Source organism: Cetorhinus maximus, chromosome 19 (assembly GCF_964194155.1).
Source record: "Cetorhinus maximus chromosome 19, sCetMax3.hap1.1, whole genome shotgun sequence".
Classification (NCBI taxonomy): Eukaryota; Metazoa; Chordata; class Chondrichthyes; order Lamniformes; family Cetorhinidae; genus Cetorhinus; species Cetorhinus maximus.
Window position 1 is genome coordinate 8,253,597 of NC_135897.1, and position 26,580 is coordinate 8,280,176.

General features: G+C 46.4%; 1 protein-coding gene and 1 long non-coding RNA gene across 2 annotated transcripts in view; one reads left to right on the forward strand and one right to left on the reverse strand.

The window, feature by feature from the left end:
- The window catches only part of LOC144693625 (glypican-1-like), a 180,900-nt gene that overhangs the window by 11,927 nt on the left and 142,393 nt on the right, over positions 1–26,580 (forward strand). The gene's annotated exons all lie outside the window — the stretch shown is intronic.
- LOC144694134 (uncharacterized) overlaps positions 5,748–26,580 on the reverse strand; it is a 40,016-nt gene continuing 19,183 nt past the window's right edge. The window contains exon 3 of the long non-coding RNA XR_013579652.1: positions 5,748–5,924. This is a non-coding gene — a long non-coding RNA (uncharacterized LOC144694134). The remainder of the gene's footprint in view (positions 5,925–26,580) is intronic.

Consider the following 26,580-nt stretch of genomic DNA (forward strand, 5'->3'; position numbering starts at 1 on the left):
CTCACTGTGCCCTCTCTCTCACTTTGCCCTCTCTCCCTCTCTCTTTGCCCTCTCTCTCTGCCCTCTCTCTCTCTGCCCTCTCTCACTGTGCCCTCTCTCTCATTTTGCCCTCTCTCCCTCTCTCTTTGCCTTCTCTCTCTGCCCTCTGTCACTCTGCCCTCTTTGCCCCTGTCTCTCTCTCTCTGTCCCTCTCTCACGTTCTGCGCCCGCCTCGGCCACTCTCTCTCTCTCCGCCTCTCTCTCTCCACACCCCCTCTCTCTCCCTCTCTCTGCTCCCTCTCTCTCTCTCTGCCTCTCTCTCTGCCTCTGTCTCTCTCTCTCTGCCCCGTCATTCACTCTCTGACTCCATCTCTCTCTTTCTTCACACCCGCTCTCTCTCCCTCTCTTTCCCTCTCTCTCTGCTCCCTGTCTCTTTGACTCTGCCCCCCACACTCTCTCTACCCCTCTCTCTCTGTCCCCTCTCTCTCTGCCCCTTCTCTCTTCGTCCGCCCTCCTCTGCCTCCTCTCTCTCTGCCTCCCTCCTCTCTTTCACAGCCCCGCCTCTCTCTCTGCTGCTCTCTCTCTCTCGGCCACCCTCTCCTTCTCTCTGCCCCCATCTCTCTCTCTCTCTCTCTCTCTCTCTCTCTCTGCCCCCGTCTCTCTCTTCTCTCTGCCCCATCTCACTCTCTCTGCCCCATCTCTCTATCTCTGCCTCGTCTCTCTCTTTCCCTCTGCCCCTGTCTCTCTCTCTGCCCCTGTCTCTTTCTCTTCCTCACTGGCCCGTCTCTCTCTCCCTCCCTTTGCATGTCTCTCTCCGTGCCCCTCTCTATCCCTCTCTTTGCCCATGTCTCTCTCTGGCCCTGCCTCTCTCTCTCTGCCCCCCTCTCTCTCTCTCTCTCTCTCTGTCCCCCGTCTCTCTGTCTCTCTCAACACGTCTCTCTCTCTCTCTGCCCATCTCTCTGCACCTCTCCCTCTGCCCCATCTCTCTCTGCCTCCGTCTCTCTCTCTCTCTCTCTCTCTGCCCTGTCTCTCTCTCTCTCTCTCTATCTCTCTCTCTCTGCACCATCTCTCTCTTTCTCTGCCTCCGCCTCTCTCTCTCTTGGTCCCCGTCTCTCTCTCTGCCCCCTCTCTCTCCCTGCCCGCCCCCCACTTTCTTTCTCTGCTCCTCCCTCTGACTCTCTGCCTGCGTCCCTCACTGCCCCCTCTCTCTGCCTCCCTCACTCTCTCCCTGCCTCCCTCACACTCTCCCTGCCTCCCTCACTCTCTCCCTGCCTCCCTCACTCTCTCCCTGCCTCCCTCACTCTCTCTCTGCCTCCCTCGTCTCTCTCCTGCCTCCCTCTTTCACTCTCTGCCTCCCTCTCTCTGCCTCCTCTCTCTCTCTGCCTCCTTCACTCTCTTTCTCTGCCTCCCTCGTCTCTCTCTCTGCCTCCCTCTTTCACTCTCTCTCTCCCTCTCTATGCCTCCTCTCTCTGCTTCTCTCTCCCTGCCTCTCCCTCTCTCTCTTTCTGCCACTCTCACTCTGCTTCTCTCTCTCTGCCTCTCTCTCTTTCTCTCTGCCATCTCTCTCTCTGCCCGCCCTCTCTCTCTGCCCTCTATCTCGCTGTGCCCTTTCTCTCGCAGTGCCCTCTCTCTCTGCCCACTCTCTCTCCCAATCTCTGCTCTCTCGCTCTTGGCCCCGTCTCTCTGCCCCCCCCTCTCTGCCTCTCTCTCTCTCTGCCTCTCTCTCACTATGCCTCTCCGCCTCTCTCCCTTTCTCTATCTCTGCCTCTCTCTGCCCTTTATCTCTCTCTTTCTGCCCTCTCTCTTTCTGTCCTCTCTCTGCCCTCAGTCGCTCTGCCCTCTCTCTCTCCTTCTGCTCTCTCTCTCTTTGTCCTCTCTCTCTCTGCCCTCTCTTTCACTGTGCCCTCTCTCTCTGCCCACTCTCTCTCTCTCTCTGCCATCTCTCTCCCAAAAGCTGCTCTCTCGCTCTTTGCCCCATCTCTCTCTCTCTCTCTCTCTCTCCCTCTCTCTCGCTCTGCTTCTCTCTTCCTTTCTGTCACTGCCCTTTCTCTCTCTTCCCTCTATCTCTCTCTCTGCCTTCTCTCTTTCTGCCCTCCTTCTGCTCTCTCTCTCTCTCTGCCCTTTCTCTATCTCTGCCCCCCCCTCCCCCTCTCTCTCTCTCTCTCTCTCTGGTCTCCCTCTTTCTCTGCCCCCTCTCTCTTGGCCACCCTCCCTCTCTCTCTGCCACACTCTCTCCCTCTCTGACTCTGCCCCATCTCTCTTTCTCTCACACTGCCCCCGCCCCTCTCTCTCTCTCTCTCTCTCTGCCCCCGCCCCTCTCTCTCTCTCTCTCTACCCCATGTCTCTCTCTCTCTCTCTCCCTGCCCCCCACTCTCTTTCTCTGCCTCCCCCTCTGCCCCCTCTCTCTGTCTCCCCGGGCCCCCCCCACCCCTCGCTTGGATGAGTTGTTAAACCAAGGCCTGGGTGCCCACTCAAGTGAACGTTAAGGTCCCTTTGGCACTATTTGAAGAGCAAAGGAATTGTCCCTGGTTTCCTGACCAATATTTATCCCTCCGCCAACATCACTAATGCCTGGTAATGACCTCACTGTTGTTTGTAGGAGCTTGCTGTGCACAAATTGACTGATGCGTTTTCTACATTTCAGCATCAACAACACACTACGATAGTACTTTATTGGTTATAAGTGCTTTGGGACATGCTGAGATTATGAAAGGTGTGATATAAATGTAAATCTTCCCCCCTCTTTTACTGATGCCTGGTTTCCTTATTCCACTGTTTATGTGCGTATATTTCAGTGCTGGCTTATGGTGGCAAAGGACCATCTTTCATTCCCAGAACACCACTATCTTACTGCATCAAAGGCACATATAAAAGCAAGTTGCTGTTGTATCTAGAGAAATCAGCTTGGCATTCCTTGGGTCAGTCCAGCTTGTGGGGAAAATCTGTGGGGTTCATGGCTGGTTCTGTTTTCCCATCGCCACCAGTTCGAACTCCTGAACTTCAACCATTATTTAGGCATGAAAGCCCCCGTCCTGTCTGCTTCCCTGCCCCTTGTGCCCCCACGCCATCTGCCTGCCCCGTCCTGTTTCCTCCCCCTGCCCTGTTGCCACGCTGGATCATGTCGGTGAGCAGGGGCTCTGTGTGGGTAGGGAGAGGGATTGTGTTGGTGGCGGTGTGTGGGCAGGGAGGGGGGCATGAGGAGGAATTGTGTGGTTGGGACAGAGCGGCCTGCAATGCTCCTGGTGCCCATCTTGGCTAAAATGGAAGTGAGATGTGGAGATCATGCTCGGAGTGACCACCAGGATAGCGGTGTGAACTTTTCCTGGTGTGTCTTGAACTGTTGGAGAGCGATTCTAGATTGTGCCCTGCCACTCTAGGGGCAGGATTTTACCATCGGCGAGCGAGGGCGGGGCCCGCTCACCAACCTGTAAGATGACGCGGGATGACATCGGGGGGAACTCCTGACGTCACCGCGCCCCATTTAAATTTTCAGGAAGGCAGGAGCGCAGCAAAATCAGCTGCCTGCCCGCCGACCTGTCAATGGCCAATTGAGGCCATTGACAGAGCAATTAAAGTGATTAGTGGACCTGCCCGTCCAGCCTTAAAGTTGGTGGGCAGGCCAGGAGCCCCGGCGGGAACTAGAAAAAACATGAAACCTCATCCACCGGCGGGATGAGGTTTCATGTAGGGTTTTAAAAATTTTAATAAAGTTGTTATGCAGATTCTGAACATGTCCCAACTCATGTGACATTGTCACATGAGGGGACATATAAGGGAATTTTTTTTTTCTATTTTTAATATTGTAGAAAGTAGAGCCGATCTCCCTGAGGCTGCACTTAGCCTCAGGGAGATTAGTGAGCTCTTTCGTGCGCATGTGCAAAAGAGCGCACTCTCGATTTTAGGGATTCCCCCCTCGCCCGCACAGGGAGCGCACAGCGCTTCCCTGCGGGCGTCACACTGGGTGGGCCTTAATTGGCCCGCCTGCGCAAAATGGCGGCACGGTCCCGATGGCTGGTGGTGATCGGGTCCGCGCCCGCCCGCGATTGGGTCAGCTCTGCCCGCCCGACGAATGGAAAATTCAGCCCTAGGGCTGTATCTAGCGAGGGAATGCAGCTCCTTTTCAGTTATGTTCATTGTGATTTAAGATTTAGGTGTGGGAGACATAGTAAATGCCCCACCATATTGGTGACACGTCAGTGGTATCTTAAAGGGCATTGTTTGACTATACCATTGATCCAATTAGAAACCTATGACATGGTCATGAGAATCTTCGGTCAGAAGTGTGGCCAATCAGGCTATTAATGGCTTCTGGGTAAACAGCCACCATATCCGGTCCCAGGTCGGACTCAGATGATCTCACTGCGCCAATGGTTGGATGGTCCGATTGTCGACACTGCCACTGGGCTATAAGATTTCCTGTTCCTGATTGGTCCTCCTGGATCATAGTGGATCTCACATGGAATAGCCTTCTCATTGACTGACAGACACATGGAGAGGTGCTGGTGTCCAGAACCCCTGAATACATCAGTATCTTCAGCAGTGAAGAACATTTGTCAGGGGAAACATTTAAAACAAGTGGCAGTGACATGGTTTTTAGACAAAGAAGGGCTAAGGTCCGTCTGCCTCCTGGTAGTTGCGTGACAATGCGAATGGAGTTGTTGACTAATCACAGCACCAATCTCTACCAATGAGAGCCAACAGCAGATCCAGACATGAGGCGAGGAAACCACAGTGATGGAGACATTTGGAACCATGGGTCCAAAGTTAGCTGTTCCTCCCAGTTCCTCCCCACCAGCCCACACAACACATGTCATTTCTCAAATTACTCATACATTGTATTGCAAAATGTTATTTTTTGTTCGACTTGCATTCGTAACAATTGCAGCTTGTGTTTATAAAAAAAATGTTTATTCTCTGGTGACAGTACTGGGAATATTAAGCGTGTTGGTAGCAATAAACTATAGGAAAAGTCTCACATCAGTTAATTTATTTCATTGCTGTGGAGCACACTTCTGGTGTGATGCTCTTAATTCCACACCTCAAATTGCTCCCATCACCAGTGAGAAAACTGCCATGCTCAAATCCCAGTGATAAGACTGTAGTGATTGACTCCTAGTCTGTCATACAGGCACAGGCACAGAACAGGAGGGGAGGTTTCAAATCCCTGATTCCTTCCCTCCACGGACACAGGGTGGGTATTTGCATCGTCAGCTCCAGGGTGGTGAGGTGGTGGAGTGGATTGCACTTTATTTAAAGAACACTGGGTTTTTAGATCATTAATTTCATTGGGCTGGTTCTAGAATGGGTTCTAGAATGGTAGAATGGTCCTAGAATTTATGGACACACTAGAATGGGCATGTTTGTCCCTTTGCCCCACTGTTGGTGGCTGTGCCTTCAGCCACCGAGGCCCTACATGCTGAAGTTCCCTCCCTAAACCTTGCCACTCTCTCCTCCTTTAAGACCCATCTCTTTGATGAAGTTTCAGCTCACCCCTCTCCCCATGCTCCTTTGACACGATGTCCATTTTCCTTTCCAGACAGCCCAAGTGTCGGATGATGTTTTTCTAAGTTAAGGGCACTATATAAATGCAAGTTGTTTTTCCTGCCTGCCTCCAAATTTGCATTGCCCTTTTGACCAATTTGGGCCACAGCTTCTGTGGCTTCCACTACCACCCCCCCCACAACCCGCTTTGTCATTTAAGCAAAGAATTACATAAGAGAGTCAATAAACCAATGGCGTTTGTTCAAGGTTTGTGGGGGGAAAGGAGAAAAGCTGTCTTTAGTTTCAGTCCAGGAAAGACGATGGTGCTTGTTGCTGCCCATTTGTTGTTGTTTTTCTTTTCGAAGGAAGCCAGAAGAACTTGCATTTCTACAGCACCGTTTCTGACCTTGGGACATTGGAAAGTGCTTTACAGCCAATGAATCATGTTGGTAGCTGTTGCTGTACTGTGATGGAACACATTAACCAGTTTGCATGGCAAGTTCCCACAAACAGCAATAACAGATAAATGACCAGATAACCTGTTCTTTGTGATGTTGGATGAGGGATAAACATTGGCTGGGACACAGGACAAACTGCCCAGCTCATTCAGTGAGGATCTTTAAATTCACCATTAAACAGGCCTTTCTCGCTGTTTTTTTTGCTAATTGATGATTCTGTATGGTGAATGATAAATGGCATTGCACAGGAAACACCTAGATCTGTGGGTGGGAGCCAGGCAGTAAATGGGCACTGTGCCTTGCTTGAGGTTACCTGACAGTCATCCAGATAGTTCAGTTGGCTGAAGCAGTGTGTACTACTGAGACAGGAGCAGCCCTGGAGGTTGCAGACTTGATTTCTGGTCTGTGCTGACTTAACTGGTCGTATATGCAGGAACAGAAGGAGGTGCTATCCTCACCCATGCTTTTCATTACCCCTAGACTGGACTATTCGCTCTGCTGGCTTGCCATTTTTCACCCTCTCTATCCCAAAGTGCACAAAATCCTGTTCACCCATCATTTGGGGGAGATGGTGGTGTATTGGTAATGTCACTGGACTAGTAATCCAGAGGCCCAGGCTAATGTACTGGGGACATGGACTTAAATCCCACCACAGCAGCTGGTGGAATTTAAATTCAATAAATGTGGAATATAAAGTTAGTCTCAGTAATGGCGGGCATGACAACTATCATTGGTTGTTATAAAAACCCATTTGGTTCACCAATACCCCTTGGGGAAGGAAATCTGCCATCCTTACCTGCTCTGTGCTACATGTGACTCCATGTCCACAGCAATGTTTTTGCCTCTTAACTGCCCTCAGAAATGGCCTGGCAAGCCACTCAGTCCAAGGGTAATTAGGGATGGGCAACAAATGCTGGCCTTGCCAGCGACGCCCACATCCCGTGAAAGAATTTGAAAAAATCTCCAACCTTGCATGGCAACCCCTTGATTTTAAAATCTCACCCTTGTTCTCAAATCCCTCCATGGCCTCACTGTTTGTATCTCTGATGCCTCCTCCAGTCCTACAACACTCCGAGAGCTCTGCATTCAAAGAACAAAGAACAAAGAAAAGTACAGCACAGGAACAGGCCCTTCGGCCCTCCAAGCCTGCGCCAATCAAATTTCCGGTCAAACTAAAACATTTTGCACTTCCGGGGTCCGTATCCCTCTATTCCCATCCTATTCATGTATTTGTCAAGCTGCCTCTTAAATGCCACTATCGTACCTGCTTCCACCACCTCCTCTGGTAGCGAATTCCAGACACTCACTACCCTCTGCGTAAAAAACTTGCCCCGCACATCTCCTCTATAGTTTTCTCCTCTCACCTTAAATCTATGTCCCCTAGTAATTGACTCTTCTACCCTGGGAAAAAGCTTCTGACTATCTACTCTGTCCATGCCACTCGTAATTTTGTAAACTTCTATCAAGTCGCCCCTCAATCTCTGTTGCTCTAGTGAGAACAATCTGGAGTTTCTCCAACCTCTCCTCATAGCTAATAATCTTCAGACCAGGCAGCATCCTGGTAAACCTCCTCTACACCCTCTCCAATGCCTCCATATCCTTCTGGTAATGTGGCGACCAGAATTGCATGCAATATTCCAAGTGTGGCCTAACCAAGGTTTTATACAGCTGCAGCATGACTTCCCAGCTTTTATACTCAATACCCCTGCCGATGAAGACAAACATTCTATATGCCTTCCTGACTACCTTATCCACCTGCGTTGCCACTTTCAGTGACCTGTGGACCTGTACACCCAGATCCCTCTGCCCGTCAATGCACTTAAGGGTTCTGCCATTTACTGTATAATTCGTACCTGTATTAGACCTTCCAAAATGCATTACCTTGCATTTGTCCGGATTAAACTCCATCTGCCATTTCTCCGCCCAAGTCTCCAACCTATCTATATCCCGTTGTATCCTTTGACAATCCTCTTCACTATCTGCAACTCCTCCAACCTTATTGTCGTCTGCAAATTTACTAATTAGCCCTGTTACATTTTCCTCCAAATCATTTACGTATACTACAAACAGCAAAGGTCCCAGCACTGATCCCTGCGGAACACCACTCGTCACAGCTCTCCATTCAGAAAAGCACCCTTCCACTGCTACCCTCTGTCTTCTATGACCAAGCCAATTCTGTATCCATCTTGCCAGCTCACCTCTGATCCCATGCGACTTTACCTTCTGTACCTGTCTGCCATGAGGGACCTTGTCAAATTCCTCCGACTCTGGCCTCTTGCGCATACCCCACTCCCTTTTCCTCGTCACTTGGGGTTGTGCATCAACTGTCCACACTCTTAAATTCAGAAATTCCCTACCTAAGCCTCTCCTTTTAAAAGATCCAATGTCTTTGACTCAGTCGCCTGATTTTAGTCACTGGTGATAATCTTCCAGTCTTCCTTAGACATGGGAGAGGTGCCAGAGGACAGGAGAATTGCGAATGTTACACCCTTGTTCAAAAAGGGTTCCAAAGATAAAGCTGGCAAATAACTACAGACCAGTCAGTTTGACCTCAGTAGCAGGGAAACTTCTGGAAACTATAGTATGGGATAAAACCAGTAGTCACTTAGACAAGTGCAGGATAATTAAGGAAAATCAGCATGGATTCATTAAGGAAAAATCATGTTTAACTAACTTGCTGGAATTTTTTGAGGAGGTAACAGAGAGGATTGATAAGGGCAACACTGTTGATGTGGTGTATATGGATTTTCAAAAGGCATTTGCTACAGTGCCACACAACAGACTTGTGAGCAAAATTCTAAGTCATGGAATAAAAGGGAAAGTAGGCACTTGGATAAGAAATTGGCTGAGTGACAGGAAACAGAGCAGTGATAAATGGTTGTTTTTCAGATTGGAGGAAGGTTTGTAGTGGAGTTCCCCAGGGGGTTAGTGTTGGGACCCTTGCTCTTCCTGATATGTATTAATGACTTAGACTGTGGTGTGCAGGGCATGATTTCAAAATTTGTAGATGATACGAAGATTGGAAATGTTGTCAATTGTGATGGAGACAGTTTTGAACTTCAAAAGGACATAGACATGTTGGTGGAATAGGCAGATAAATGGCAGATGAAGTTCAATGCAGATAAGTGTGAGGTGATTCATTTTGGCAGGAAAAATGTGGTGAGATAGTATAAAATAAAGGAAGAGCCTCTATAAAGGAGGTGCAGGAACAGAGGGACCTCGGTGTATATGTACATAGGTCATTGAAGATGGCAGGGCATGTTGAGAGAGCAGTTAATAAAGCATATAGTATCTTAGGCTTTATTAATAGGGCCATTGAGTACAAGAGTAAGGAGGTCATGTTAAACTGGTATAAGACACTAGTTAGGCTTCATCTGGAGTACTGCATCCAGTTCTGGGTGCCATACTTGAGGAAGGATGTGAAGGCATTGGAGAGACCACAGAGGAGATTCACAAGAGTGATTCCTGGGCTGAAGAACTGTAGCAGTGAGGATAGATTGGAGAGGTTGGGACACTTTTCCTTAGAGAAAAGAAAACTGAGAGGAGACTTAATACAGGTATTCAAGATCCTGAGGGGCATGGACGGGGTAAATTGTGAGAAACTGTTCCCATCCAAGAAAATATCAAGAACTAGAGGGCACAGATTCAAAATAATTGGCAAAAGGAGTAAATGTGATGTGAGAAAAATATTTTTACCCAGAGGGTGGTTGGAACAAACTTCCTGAAAGGGTGGTAGAGACAGATTCAATCAAGATACTCAAAAGGGAATTGGATTGCTACCTGAAAAGAGAGAATGTGCAAGGTTACGGGGATTAGGCAGTGAAGTGGGACTAGGTGGAATGCTCTTTCAGAGGGCTAGTGCAGACTCATAGGGCCAAATGGCCTCCCTCTGCACTGTAAAATATTGAGATACCTGTCCTAATACCTCCTTGGTTTGAGGCCAAGTTGTGCCTGAATGCCTTTCTGAGAAGCCCCTTGGCCTTGTTTGCAATGTTAACAGTGCTATATAAGTTCATGTTGTCGCTAATATGATTAGACCTCAGCGCTCTAGAGGTACAGTTCCTGGCCTTGAACACCTGCCGCTGAGCCCTCTCCCACCTTTGCTGGAACTTCTAGGTGTATAGATGTTGGATGATGAGAAGATTGAGCTCAGTCACAATAACTCCCTCCCTTGGTAAGAGAGGCGACTGATGCTGACTATCCAGGTTTGCATACAAACATAATGTAACACCTGAAAATTGGGACCCCAGCACCCTTGTGTCCCTTAGGGTGGGGTGAAGGCAGTGGGGACAAATCACAAAATTAACTGCAGGGGTTACAGCAACTGAGGGAAAAGTCCCAATGTGACATTGGAAAATGAGCAGCAATGTGCCCACAGCGAGCTCCCACAATTAGCAATGGGATAAATGACCAGGTCACTTGTTTCTGTGATGCTGATTGAGAGATTGGCCAGGACACTGAGGTTAACTCCCCTGCTCTTGTTGGAAATTATGCCATGGGACCTTTAACATCCACCTCAGAGGGCAGATGGGGGCCTGAGTTAACATCTCCTCCAAAAGACGGCATCTCTGGCAGTTCAGCACTCCCTCGCTACTGTATTGGAATTCCAACTTAGATTATGTGCTCAAATCTTTGGAATTAGGGCTGGAGCCCACAACCTGACTCAGAGGGTTGGGAGAGCCGAGGGAAAATCCTGACCTGATTGCCTGCTGTGCATCTGCTTGTTGGCAAACGATTTGTGTGGGTGTCTTACTTCATTCACAGTGGATCTATCAAAGGTTCATCCCCCACCACGTGCCCCCTCCCCGTGTTGCCAAAGAAAATGTTTTTTTTTTTAAACATTGAACTCATCAAATGTTTGGCTCGCACATTAAAAATTCCACCTCACAAAGGCTGACAAGCTTGGCCTCTGTCCAGCCCGGTGCTGGTTGCCCAGGCTGTAGCACATTTCACACTGAACTTATGCTTTAACTTTGAACAATAAATAGATTCAGCAGTTTCTTTATTGCTAAACTCCAGTGGCTCCTTCCTTGTGTGATGCTCCGTTTGCCATACAGCAGTAATTCATGGGGCAGATATTGATGGGCCCCCTTTAAAGGAGGTGAGGGGTTGCGTATTAATCATTCCCCCCATGGCTACCCCTCTCTGGTTAGTCTTTGATAATATTTGTTCCAATCTTTTTTTTTGCCTGGCCCTCCTTATCAGTTCTCCGTGGTCACTGGGTCAAAATCCAGAAGCCTCCTACCTCACAGCGCCTTGGCTACAATGCCTCAAAAAGAAGGCCCACCACTGACCCCACCACATTCTAAACTAGGCATGGGCAACAAATGCCGGCCTTGGCAGCATGTCCTGAGGATGAATACAACCAAAAATGAGAGCCAGCTGGTAGCTTGCCCCTGGTCCCCGCAGCTATGTAAGGCATGTTGAGCCGTGCTGGGGACTTTCTTATTTCACCTGTCTGTCGGGTATTGTAACCGCTGGTTTCCACCCAGACCTCCTCCCTACCACGGTACAGAAGAGCTTTGGAATTTGCCCCCGTAAAAAAATTCATGTGGGTCGTGTTCAAGTTCATTTATGGTTTTCAGTCTAACACCTGCTACTCTACTCTTATAATTCGAACGGTTAGTTAATACCATGCCACCATGTTTGCTGTTCACTTTATTATGTCTATATTTTGTGTTTAAAACGAGGATATCTTTTATTCTCTGTAACCCGCTGACCCATCCCTCCCCTCTTTCGATATATATATATATATTTTTTGGCTTTACCCAGGAGAGAACATAGCTGCTGGAAGGAGGTTAGGAGGTTTCTAGACCAGCTTTGTCCTTGCTGGAATCCACAGGTCAAGGGGAGTCAGTGAAACGTGGGAATTGGAGTCGGCCATTCTACCCCTTGAGCCTGTTCTGCCATTCGATTAAATCATTGCTGATTAGTGCATTTTCCACGTATACCTGAATTAATTCCGTATAATACCCTTTCAGGCATTCCAGATCCTCATAGCTCGCTGCTATTTTAAAAAAAAAACTCCTCATCTTCCACCTGATTTTTTGGCAAGTATTTTAAATCTGTGAACTCTGGTTACTAACATGCCTGCCAGAGGGGAAAAGTTTCTCTTTGTCCACCCTATCAAAATGCCTCATGATTTTGAACACTATTAAATTACCCCATAACCTTCTCTGCTCCGTAACCTTAAGGAGAACAATCTCAACTTCTTCAGTCTCCCCAGTAACTGAGGTCCCTCATCCCCGGTACCATTCTCTGCACCCATTCCAGGACCTTGACATCCTCCTGAAAGAGTGGTGCCCAGAATTGAAGGCGATGCTCCAGCCTATCGCAGTGTTTCTTTTCAACCACATGTCTTGCAGTTTTGTGGGTGGGCTGACTTTACCTCCAAACACTGTGTGCATGTACGTCTGTACAAAACTGGCAGCAGGAAAAGATGAACTGGCTCATCAAGCCCCAGCCCACACAACGATAGCTGGAGCATCCCGACATCATTTTGTTTTTCGGTGAGCGGTTCAAACAGTATAATCGTGAGACGGACCTGAAAGGGAGCTACAGTGATGTGTTCCGATCTCCAACCCCTTTTTTTGCACTGAGCAAAGCAGGGAGATATAAACCCTAGGGGCTGTGCAATTTGCTTCATTGGATGTGAAGTAAAGCTGTTGGAGCTGGGAGATGGTTAACTCACCCAGTGAGGGGAAAGAGGTTAATAGCATTGCCCTAACTTCAGAAAAACAGCAGCACTAAAATTACACTCTGGGACAGCACGATATGATAGCTTGACATGTTCATCTGAGATTCACATCTTTTCTATTTTAGTGGAAATGTTAACACATTTATTTTAAATGTCCTTTAAGGGTTGTGGTAAAATAGTTTCATGTGAAGGTGCATTCTGAAGCCATGTTTGGAACGTTGAAACAAAAGTCGGCCATTCTGTTCAATTACTCTCGTGGATTGTGGCTAATCTGTACCCCAGCTCTCTTTGCCCTCTTTTGATGCAAATCACTGAATACCTAACAAAAATCTATCAATCTCAATCTTCAGTGAAGCCAGCATTCACAGCCTTTTGATGGATAGAGTTCCAGTTTTCCATTATGCTGGGTGAAAATTGGCTTCCTGGTTTTGCTCTTCAGTTGCTTAGCTGTAGTACTAAGATTATGCCTTATTGTTCTTGATTCACCCACTAAGGAAATAGGTTATCTGTATCACCTCCTCCTCCTTCAGGTACTGTGCCCTAAGAGGCCATTGGCAACCATGGACTTCCATTGGATTGGTCCATGATTATACTTTGCAAAGCGCTGCAGTGGTTTGCCTACTGCAGTGTGGCTGACCAGGAAACACTCCCGCTCTTACTGCTTACCATCAGGCGTATTGGAAGAATTTGCAGGCTGATAATCAACCTGTTTGGCCACATTGTAAACGCACATTCTGTGGCCATCAAGTCCTGCGGTGAGACTTCAACCCAGAGCTTCTGGCCCAGAGGTAGGGGTGCTGCCACTGTGCCACAAAACCTCCCCTCTCTGCATCGACTCGATCTAATTGTTTTATTATTTTGAACACTGCGATTAGATGACCCCCTCAACCTTCTAAATTCATGGGAGTGCAAGCCAACTTTATGCAACCCGGTCTCTTAAGTCAGCCCTTTAAGCTCTGGTATATCACTCTGGTGAACCTGCACTGTTTGGGATTTTTCTGCAGTGCAGCCGCACTCAGTATGGAATATCTGCCAGAGGGTGGGAGTCATTTGCTGGATTTGTTTAGTCTCTTAAATGATGGGTTAAAATAAAATTATTCCCTCCGCCCCCCCCCACCCTCCACCAACTTTCTAATTCTTAAAATGCTGGACGTGCTCAGAAGGTCAGACAACAGCTGCGGCGAGAACGGACAAGTTAATGTTTCAGCTATGGAGCCTTTGTTCGAATTGGGGGAAAAAATACAGATGAACAGCATTTTAAAAGGAACTGAATGATGGGTGAAGAAGAAGTGCACACACACATGCACACAGACACACACACGTGTACATAGACACACACACGTGCACACAGACACACACACGTGTACATAGACACACACGTGCACACAGACACACACACGTGTACATAGACACACACGTGCATACAGACACACACACGTGCATACAGACACACACACGTGCACACAGACACACACACGTGCACACAGACACACACACGTGCACACAGACACACACACGTGTACACAGACACACACACGTGCATACAGACACACACACGTGCACACAGACACACACACGTGCACACAGACACACACACGTGCACACAGACACACACACGTGCACACAGACACACACACATGCACACAGACACACACACGTGCACACACACACACACACGTGCACACACACACACACACGTGCACACAGACACACACATGCACACAGACACACACACGTGCACATAGACACACACACGTGCACATAGACACACGCACACAGACACACACACGTGCACACAGGCACACACACGTGCACATAGACACACACACATGCACACAGACACACACGTGTGCACATAGACACACACGTGTGCATAAAGGAAGAAATACACTTGTTCTGCAAAATGCTTTAGTTTGAAAACAGGGAATGGTTAAATGGCTGAAATAACATTAGCATGAGATAATAGGAGACATAGTGAGAGTAATCAAAGAAAGGCATTTGCAAGACACAGAGAATGTATGAAATTCCTGAGTCATTTGGGAGGATGAGGCAAGTTGTTATGGAAGAATGAGTAACCAGCAAAGCAAAGCAGGCTGTAGCAATCTGGGTGTCAGGGAGAAGATAAATGCAGGCCAGCCCCAAGGAAACAGTTTTCCCCCACAACCAACAGAGGGTCCCAAAACGAACCCAAATTCCCACCTGCCCCCCCCTTCCATGGGATGTGGGTATGCTGATGCTTACTGGGTGGGAGGGGGAAGTTGAAACATAGAAACATAAAAATAGAAGCAGGAGTAGATCATTCGGCCCTTCAAGCCTGCTGCACCATTCAATATGATCATGCCTGATCCCCTATCACAACGCTGTACTCCCACTCTCTCTACCCATACCCCTTGATGCCTTTAGAGTCTAGAAACCTATCTATTTCCTTCTTAAATATATTCAGTGGCTTGGCTTCCACAGCCTTCTGTGGTAGAGAATTCCACAGGTTCACCATCCTCTGAGTGAAGAAGTTTCTCCTCATCTCAGTCCTAAATGGCCTTCCCCCTTATCCTGAGACTGTGACCCCTTGTTCTAGACCCCCAGCCAGAGGAAACATCATCCCTGCATCCAGGCTGTCCAGCCCTGTCAGAATTTTATACTTTTCAATGAGATTTCCTCTCATTCTTCTAAACTCCGGTGAATATAGGTCTCGTCAGCCCTCTTACAACAATCCTGCCATCCCAGGAATCAGTCTGATGAACATTTGCTGCACTCCCTCAATGGCAAGTATATCCTTTCGTAGGTAAGGAAACCAAAACTGCACACAATACTCCAGGTGTGGCCTCACCATGGCCCTGTACAGCTGCAGTAAGACATCCTTGTTCCTGTAACTCAAACCCTCTCACAATGAAGGCCAACATACCATTTGCCTTCTTAACTGCTTGCTGCACCTGCATGCTTGCTTTCAGTGATTGGTGTACAAGGGCACCCAGGTTCCTTTGTACATCAACATTTCCCAATCTATCACCATTTAAATAATACTCTGCCATTCTGTTTTTCCTACCAAAGTGGATAACTTCACACTTATCCACATTACATCATGTATTTACCCACTCAATCAACTTGTCTAAATCACCTTGAAGCCTTTTAACATCCTCCTCACCACTCACATTCCCACCTAGTTTTGTGTCGTCAGCAAACTTGGAAACTTGAGTGTGGGTCGACGCTGTTCATCTTTCATTTCATCCAGCTCTGATGAGTGATGTGCACCCAGCTGCTTCTGTTTTGGATTTCCAACACCTTTTCCCTCATTTTTAACCTGTGTCCCTGGAATTTGATCTGTTTGCTATGGTAAAAAAAATTTACAGGTGAACCCTTCAGTCTTAAAATCTTAGGCCAGGTGGCCTCAACGTCACCGCTAAAGTAAAAATGGCCTAATTTATCTTTCTCAGATTTTGCTCTCAATCACTTTGTTGCTTGGCACTTTGCTTTTCCACAAGGCAATGCTACCCTTGCTTATAGTATTGTTGGATCGCCAAAGTTTCTGCGATTAGAAGGTGGTACTTGAGTAATCCCTTTAAAGTGTTTATTATTCAATGTGCCTATTATTCTGAAAATGTCAAAGCTTTTGTTTAATGAGCTCTTGAAGGTACATGAATTGCAATCTCACCTTGTAATCTGGTGCGACTGGTTTTGCTCTCTTGTTTATGCTGGTAGCTGTCGTGACTCCTGTGCAGTTAAGTCTATCTCCTCAATCTATCTGCGCCCTTCAAAAGATGTGTGTGTGTGTGTGCGTTACTGAAATGAATACAAGTACAAATGCTTTCTTTTGGAAAGTGGAAAGCTGAATGTCCTTTACCAGATGCTTTAGTTGGTTGCTTTGTGAAGAGCTGCCTAGTATGACAGTAAATCAGGACATGCCCACATTTAATCCCCAGTTTGTACTGATTTAGCAGCAGCTGATGAGCTACAGTTAAGTCTTGGTTATTTGTGGGTCATAGAGTGGGGAAAGGCCATCAGAGTTCCCGCTCCTGATTGCAGGTCCTCATTGTCATTTTCAAATCCATTTGCAGCCTCACCCCATTCGAAATCGGCAAATTCCTCTAATCAAATGTCTCTTCAGCCCCACAGCACTCCTCCGGTACCATTGTTTCCTGTTCCCTGTGCTCCATCACTGGTAGCCATTAATCCAGCAACTATATCCCTTTGCCTCCACACCCCACCACCTCCCGACCTCACATCGTTCTACCTCGCTAGCTGGTCCCTGCTTTCTGAAGGCTCCTGACTCCCTTCTCTTTGACTGTGACTTATTGACTATTTCATTAGCTTGCTTGTTTCGCACTGACTTTTCTTCCTCTGTTTTGTAAAGCTTTGTCAGAACATATACACACCTGGACATTGGGTGAGGACAGGCCTGGGCTCAACTGTGAAGCCCCCACAGCCTGCCAACACTCAAGGTCCAGGCTCACTTATGATGTATGAATGGTGAATTGGTTGAGATACTGGGTGACAACTGCTGACTGTGGGACTGTACTGTAGCATGAGTCAGCTCCTTCTGAAGCAAGGGAAGGGGAGAAGTTGGGTTGAGGGGAAAGGATCCCCAATGGCATTCCCTCAGTTGGAAAAGTTTCTTTTTGAGCTGGTTCTCTGTGTGTTGCCACCAAGGGAGAGCTACTCTTCCAGCCTGTGGTACCTTTGATTGATGAGCCTAATGTACACGCCTAGAGATAATCGCTTGTTGCCTTGAAATTTCTTGACTACATACTTTGGTTGAAGCTGTCAATGGACAACCATTGGCACTCAGTTTGATCTTGAGCGGGGCTGTCTACCCAATGCTTGGTCCACACCCATTACTGATTTTGTCCACTTCTGGCACATTGCTTTCTCATGCTCCTAACTCACTCCATCTGCTGTTGAGGTCCTCCTTCACACCAACCTCATCTCCCTTGCTGTCCTCACTACCTTCTCCACACTTTTTGCTCTTTCAAAACTCTAGGGAATGTCAGTTATAGGTAGAAACCTCTGCACGTAATAATAGCTACCCATCTCCTTCATTCTCACTAACTTCCATGGGCATAGCTCCTTGTTTTTGAACCTCTCACTCTGTCCTAATTGGGAAATACTTCCACCCTCACCATCACAAGTCCCTGCCACAACCAAATTCTTTTGACTCCAGACAGCTATGGCTCAGCTGGTAGCATTCTTGCCCTGAGTCACAAGGTTCGGGGTTCAAGTCCCACTCCACACCTGACATTCACTCAATGCTACGCCGTTGAAGGTGCTGCCTGTCAATGTATTATCAATTACATTGTTAAGGTTGGTTAATGTCAAATACATTGTTCAGGGAAACTGGTGATGGGTATTTGAACACATATAAGTAGGAGATAGCTGGGACACTGGGTAGATGTGAGGAGTGTTGACGCTGAACAAAGTCCCTAAACTCTCAGCAAGGGTAGGATCTGTGTCTTAGTTTTGATTTTGCCAACTGATGTGGATCCTTTCAGATGGGATGTTAAACTGAGGCCACATCCGTGTGCTTGGGTGGAAGTAAAGCATCCCATGGCACTATTTTGAAGAAGATCAGGGGGAGTTATTCCTGGTGTACTGACCAATATTTATACCTCAATCAGCATCACGAAAAACAGATTATCTGGTCATTGTCACAATGCAGTTTGTGGGAGCTTGCTGTGTGCAAGTTGGCTGCCACCTTTCTTGAATAACAATGGTGACTGCACTTCAAAAAGATATTTAATTGGTAGTAAAGCACTTTGAGATGTCCAGTGGTTATGAAAAGTGCTATAAAAATACTTTCTTTCAAAATGGTCCTGGTGGGAGTTTCTTCTGTTCTTGGTGAGCGATGAGGTCTGGGTGGAACTTCATGGCAATGGGCAAGGACCAGGACTAGAAAATTGAAACTGTCATCCCACTTTTTAAAAGTTAAACAATGCGTGCACAACCGCCATTGGCGGGGCTGCCGAGGCAGGAATGGGACCTCCCTCCTATTTTACAGGCATAGAGGACCAGCTGACGCTCCTGCCATTGGTTGCCTGGTGCATCTACCCTCATGGGGCACTGCCTTCCCCCACCAGTTGGAGAGCTGCAGTGTCCTTAGAGTTTAATCTTTTAATTCCTGGACATCCTGGAAGATTGGCAATCTTACAAGCATTTTATTCCCCCCTCGCCTCTTCCCCACCCCCACCCCGCACCTCTTGTTCCAATCCTGCCATTGCCCCTGATGTTCCCCTTTGGACCTTTGGTGATTGTGCCCATGTCCCTGACACTCTGACGGTATAAGTGGGGAATGTTCCACATGCTAGCAGTCTGTGTTGGAAGGGAGTTGTATAATATAACTGAGCTATCGACCTTGAATGATAAGGAGAAACCCAATCACAGCTGCCCCAAGCAGCAGGGGTGGGTGGGGGAAGGGGAATAATTAGCGTCTGCTGGCCCTAAAATTACCCTTCCACTACAATACTCCCACCTCTCCTCCCGCATATTTAAGTTGTGTAGATATAAAAATTAATTTGCTATATGAATTCATCACTGCATGAGCTTAATTACGCACCCAGCCGCCTCATATAAAATCCCTTGAGTGACAGATATAGGCCTTTTAATTGGCGTGTGAGGAAGAGAAGGAGAAGAAAGAAAATCTGGTGCTATTAACTTGTCTGGCCTTGTCTGGACTGCTGGCCAGGCTGTCTGGACATGCTCAGACCTGTTGTCATCAATCATCCCCACCCACTCTGCCTCTTCCCTACAATCTCCACCTACCTACCAAGGACAAATCTCATTCAGCCTTTGTTAAGCTCTGCCTGAAGAATGTCTCTTGAACAATGCCCGTTGCAGTGCTATTAACCTTCGCAAAGATAATGTGTGAATGACCCTTTACCTACATTTCTCCCTGGCAGAAAATAGACTTGCTTAAATGTGCCTTTGTTTCAAACGCTGTTTAAAATGCCAGCTTTCTGACTAGTGCACAATGTCATACAATACGGTAGCAGGGTGAGGAACCCTATATGGATTATTGCAAAGTTAAGAGCTGGTAAACTCTGTAATTGACGGAAGCCTCCTTTGTGAACTTGTGTTCCACAGGAGTGGACCTTTTGGACCCACTGCTGGGGTTTCCATAGAAACTAAATAGGCCCCTGACCAAAATACGTTCTAAATTCAAATAGATTCTGCCGAGTCCTTGCAGCCTTTGTCATTTTTTTTTGCAAAGAACATTGTAGACCAGGATGCTGCAGGAGAATTTTAACTGGAATTTGTAAATGGTTATGCATTTGAATTTTAAGAAGTGCCATTTGTTGGGATTGCACGGCTAGACACTCCACTGTCTGCAATGTTCTTCTTGTGCAGTACTAGTTAACAGCTTGTCAAAGGCTGCAGTCTTAACCCATATTGCCTGAGGGTCATTCTCAGGAATTCTGCACCCATGGAAGGACAGGACATTTCCTCACTCCGATATGCCACTGCGGCCAATTGCCAAATGGAAACCAGGGCTGGAAGTTTGATTTTAAGTGACTCCCTTTAACAGAAGCTAGGATAACCTTGCCTCCCAGTCTCATTGCTATGCTGTCTTTGACTGGAAAGCAAATGTTTAACATTATGGAAGGATGGGGACGGGCCGATATTTGCAGGCTCTTTCTGGTTGTTGAGGGGTCAAGAATGAGAGGTCATAGATAGAAGATTAAATGTTAGAGATCAAGAACAAAGGACAGGAGAAACCTCTTGTAAGGCTTTTAAGAACAGATTGGATAAGGAGGGAAGGAAGTGCGGTTGAGGGATATAGGAACAGGATGGATAAATGTGCTTCGGAGTAAAACACACTGTTGAACCAATAGCCTGTTTTCTGTGTTATAACAATGATGGAGTAACGATGACAGGATAATTTGTGATAGGGAAGGAAATGAACTCGGCCTGTGGCTACTTGACGCATTGATCACAATCTCACCTCTGAGTTTGAAGGATGTTTGTTCAACTCCCATCCCAGAGATTTGAGCATATAATCCAGGCTGACACTTCAGTGCTGCACTGAGGGAACGTGGTGCTATTGGAGGTGCCGTCTTTTGGATGCCCTCTCTAGGGGACGTAAAAGATCTCATGGCACTATTCAGAGAACAGCAGGCCGGTTTTCCCTAGTGAACTGGCAAGTATTTATTATTTAACCAGCATCAGCAAAATAAATTATCTGGCTATTATCACATTGCTGTTTGTGGGAGTTTGTTGTGTGCAAATTAGTTGCCACGTTTCATACATTACAACAGTGGCTACAATTTGTGGAGAAGACTTTGTTTTTGTGCTTTTACCAAGTACTGGACTGGTGCCAGCAGTGTAACTGAGGAAATTTAAGGGACCGTTGGACTGTACAGTGCTACTGAATTTCCTGGGGGAATTAGGAAAACTTTGGAAATTTTTGGACTTTACACTGAAGATTTCCCTCAGCCTTTGCTCAATGGTGACACTCTCACCTCTGAGTTGCAAGCTTGTGGGTTCAAGCTCCACACCAGAGACTTGAACACACAATCTAGACCAACATCCGTGTGCAGTTCTGAGGGAGAGTGCTGCACTGTCAGTGGTGCCATCTTTCAGGTAAATTGTTAAATCAACGTTCTACTTGTCCTCTGTGATGAACGTAAAAGATCCCTTGATACTATTCAAAGAAGTGCAGGTGTCCCGGCCAGCATTCATCCTTTAACTAATCATCACTAGAACAACTTGTCTATTTATCTTATACATGCTTCTGGAACCTACTGATGGCAAATTGGTTGCTGTGTTCCCTATATAACCTCCATTACAGCAGTCATTACACTTTCAAAAGTGTTTTACTGGGGACACCTTGAGGTCAAGAACGAGGTGCCATATAAATGCAAGTTCTTCCTTTAAACCTTGCATTTTATGTTGTGTAGATGTGAGCAGATTTAGTGCATCGTTTTCTATGTGTTTAAATGTGTAGCTGACCTAGCTCAATTTGAAGTTTGCAGTTGGATTGATTTTACTGGGCACTTTGCCTTAGTAGATCTGTTTTAGCTAAAGATTCCTAAAGTTTGCAATCAGTGCTCTTCAACTTTGCTTTACGGTGTTCTGAGATGTGTTTGACAAGCCTTTGTCAGTTCGAGTTGGATCTCTCTCTCTTCTCTCTCTCTTTTTTCCCCTTCCATTTAGATCAGTGTGGAATACTTCTCCATCCCTGTGCATATCATTTCAGCATTCACCTCTCTTTTGACCATCACCAGTTCATGCTGCCACTCTGCACACTCCCATCCCAAACTCCTCAACTCGAGCTGGTGCAGGGCATGCTGCCCCCTATTTTACACTGCCACCCCTGATCGCTGCCCTCTTATTGCTGCTGGAGGGTGCATCTGCATGTGGAGTTGGAGTAAGGGTCCTGTTAGGATGCCCCAGTGCTTATTACCAACATTTGCACATGAAGAAAGGTCACTGTTGAACAAGAGCAAATAGTGCTTTAGGAAATGCCGGGCAAGTTGTTTTAAAATGTTAGTGCGTGAAGTTATATTTCATGGGTGAATCGTGGTCTATAGCGCTAAATTAAACTGTGGTTACAAGAGCAGGTCAGAGGCTAGGAATCCTGCAGAGAGTAACTCACCTCCTGACTCCCCAAAGCCTGTCCGCCATCTACAAGGCATAGGTCAGGAGTGTGATGGAATACTCCCCATTTGCCTGGATGGGTGCAGCTCCCACAACACTCAAGAAGCTTGACACCATCCAGGACAAAGCAGCCCACTTGATTGGCACCGCATCCACAAACATTCACTCCCTTCACCACCGACGCACAATAGCAGCAGTGTGTCCCATTTACAAGATGCAGTGCATGAACTCACCAAGGCTCCTTAGACAGCACCTTCCAACCCCATGACCACTACCATCGAGAAGGAAAAGGGCAGCAGACACATGGGAACACTGCCACCTGGAAGTTCCCCTCCAAGCCATTCATCATCCTGACTTGGAAACATATCACTGTTCCTTCACTGTCGCTGGGTCAAAATCCTGGAACTCCCTCCCTAACAGCACTGTGGGTGTACCTACACCACATGGACTGCAGCAGTTCAAGAAGGCAGCTCACCACCACCTTCTCAAGGGCAGTTAGGGATGGGCAATAAATACGGGCCTAGCCAGTGACACCCACATCCCATGAATGAATAATTTTTTTAAGAGTGCTCACAGTACCTCCAGATGTGGTCTAACCAGGGCTTTGTCTCGCTGAAGTGTGACTTCTACCCTCTTGTATTCTAGCCCTCCAGTTATGAAAACCAGCATTCCATTAGCCTTTTTGATACTTTCTGTACCGGTGTGACATTTTAATGATTTATGTATTTGGAACCCCAAGTCCCTTGGGACCTTCACTGTTTCATTATTTAGAGAGTACCCTGCTGTATTCTTTTTAGGTCCAAATTGGATGACCCCACATTTGCTTGTATCTAAATCCATTTGCCACAGTTTTACCATTCACTTATCTCACTGACATTTCTTTGTAATGTTATGCTTTGTGTCATCAGCAAATTTGGGCACATGACTTTCTATCCCACCATCTGAGTCATTAAATATGATGAACAGTTGAGACCACAACACAGATCCATGTGGGACAGCACTAGTCACATCCTGCCAATTAAAGTACCTGCCCATTAAAGTACCTGCCCATTAAAGTACCTGCCAATTAAAGTACCTGCCCATTATCCCTGCTCTTTCTTTCCAGCTGCTCAGCACTTCCCTGAGCAGGTCAATAATTTGCCCTCAATTCCGTGAACTTTAACTTTAGCTAGCTCTTATGAAAGACTTTATCAAATGCCTTTTGGAAACCCCTATAAATAACATCCATAGACATATTCCTGTCCACCAATGTAGTCATCGCTTCAAAAAATTCAACCAGATTCATTAAACGTGGTCTACCCTTTATAAATCAATGTTGGCTCTCCGAAAATTTTCAATGTTTTCAGTCATTATCCTTAATGACAGACACTAGGCCTGGAGAGGTTGGTATTATTTGAACTTCTGGATGGCAAAAGGCAGATGGCTTCTCTGAGTGGCTCCTACTCACACTCTAGCCCAATGATAAAAGCAAAAAACTGCGGATGCTGGAAATCCAAAACAAAAACAAAAATTCCTGGAAAAACTCAGCAGGTCTGGCAGCATCTGCGGAGAGGAACACAGTTAACGTTTCGAGTCCGTATGACTTCAACAGAACTAAGTAAAAATAGAAGAGAGGTGAAATATAAGCTGGTTTAAGGGGGGGTGGGACAAGTAGAGCTGGATAGAGGGCCAGTGATAGGTGGAGATAGACAAAAGATGCCACAGACAAAAGGACAAAGAGGTGTTGAAGGTGGTGATATTATCTAAGGAATGCGCTAATTAGGGGTAGAAAGCAGGACAAGCAAGGTACAGATAGCCCTAGTGGGGGTGGGGTGGAGGGGAAGGGAAGGGATCGAAATAGGCTAAAAGGTAGAGATAAAACAATGGATGGAAATACATTTAAAAATAATGGAAATAGCTGGGAAAAGAAAAATCTATATAAATTATTGGAAAAAGAAAAAGAAAAGGGGGGATCGGAAAGGCACACTCTAGTCCAATGATTCTGAGCCAGAGATTGCTTTCGGTCAGGACAGTCTCGCTATCCCCAAGCTCCACATTCTACAGTCCAGGCACACAACCTGCTCTGCCATATTTTAGTCTAGTTTATTCATATTATTTGCATTTACTTTTTGGACTGTTGTAAAAAAAAATTCTACGTATTAACTTCCACTAAGCTCTAACCATGGACAAAAATGTTGAATATCTAATTCCTCAATATTGGAAATTAAAAAGAAGGTACCTCTTCACCCCCTTTGTGCCAAATTCTCTAACTCACCAAATTCCTGATTTTTGCTCTTTATTAACACTCTACTGTTTTAATGACCATTTTGTACATTAACAAACACTGTTTATATGCCTTTTTAAGCCACACCCAGTTATAAATGCTGATTCAGATTGCTGCACTTTACAATTAGCACCTATTCAGACAATGATTTGCAACTGATTGGCATTTTGCTGTCCTTGGAGGGAATTTATGTTTACTTGCTTGCAATTTTTGATGTTCTAAGCTAAATTCAAAATGTTAAACTAAATTTCAGTTTGAGAAATATTCACCTGTACTTTCCAGAGCGAGGCTGCTCTCACCAAATTCACGACTTTAGCACTCTATTTATGCTGCACTGTTTTCACGCCCACTCTGTGCAACTGACTCTGAGAGAAACTTGGCCACTTACGGATGGGAATAGTGAGAGAAGGAGGGAGGGGCTTTGAGCTACAATGCTATGCCAGTGTGAGGGCAAGATGCGAGAGACAGAGGGATTGACAACATATGAGAGGACAACAGGAGAGCCCCTAGGAACGTTGTTAATGTGAGGTTTGGGGTAGATGATGGCTGTTATGTGTTACCCTGCATAAACATCAGCACACCTATCAACCAGGAACTTATGCTCGCTTCATTGATGGAACTGTCTTCATTGAAAATTGTGGCACAGAAGGAGGCCATTCAGCCCATTGCAGGAATAGAGCTATCCAGCCGAATCCCACTTCCCAGTCCATAGCCCTGTAGGTCACAGCACCAAGTGCATATACAAGCTCTTTTTAAAGTGTGACGAGGGTTTCTGCCTTGACCACCCTATTAAGCAGAGTTTCAAACCATCCTCTAGGTTAAATAATTTCTCTTCAATTCCCTCTAATCCCCTCATGCGTCTGCCATAGCTCAGTTGGCAGCACCCTTAACAAGGCCCTGATTCAAGTTCCACTCCGTGACTTGAGCACAAAAAATCAAGGCTGAAACTCCAGTGCAGTACTGAGGGAGTGCTGCACTGTCGGAGATGCCAACTTTTGGATGAGGCATTAAACTGAGGCTTCTCAGGTAAGATCCCATGGCATTATTTTGAAGAAGAACATGGGTGAATATCATTGGTGTCCTGGTCAATATTTATCGCTCAATGACCATCACAAAAACAGATGATCTGTTCATTATCACATTGTTGTTTGTGGGAGCTTGCTGTGCGCAACTTGGCTGCCACATTTCCTACATTACAACGGTGACTACACTTCAAAAGTATGCCTTTGGCTGTAAAGTGCTTTGAAATTCCCGGTGATTGTGAAAGACGCTATATAAATGCAAATCTTGCATTTAATCCTTCTACCAATTATTCTTGAGTACATGGACCACTCTGCGACTAATTATCATATCTGGGGCATCGGGGGCTGGTTTAGTGGGGCACAGCTCTGCACCTCAACCCCTCTGTTAGTTAAGTTGGTACTGCAATCTGGGACTGCACTCTGATTCAGGAAGTCTCATGTCAAAATGCAAGGAGGGAAGAATATGCAGTAATCGGCTTGCCACACAACTGGGCTCCGTGCCCCCTGGATTAGAGAGGAAAAATCAACCCTGTGTAGATTACTGCTGAAGACAGGATCGGCCTTGAATGTGATGTGCGTGGTACAGCAGTCACCCCAGGATTACACGGTGACAGGATTAATGAGGGGCGTGGGTCGCTCGTAGTGTCTGGCTCCTCAGCTGCTGAGATCTCTACTCCTATACACACATACTATGGAACTAAAAAAATGGTGTGGCGGGGTTGGGGAAAGAACTGAAATGCATGAGGCTATCAAATTAGTAAAAACTGAGCTTTTTAAATGGAGACTATTGGGAAATATTTTCTTTTGACATGTTCAGGCACCTGACTATCTGTTTGTCTCAATCCATTTAAATAGATCCAAGGAACTAATATCATATGGGATTGAGAAATTTCCACTGGTTTTGTACAGTTATGTTATCTGGTACGGATGGTGCAGAAGCTAAGGTTGCATTTATATAGCACTTTTCACAGCTGCAGGACATTCCAAAGTACCTTACAGCCAATTAAGTACTTTTGAAATAAAAACAGAAAATGCTGGAAAAACTCAGCAGGTCTGGCAGCATCTGTGGCGGAGTGAAACAGAGCTAATGTTTCA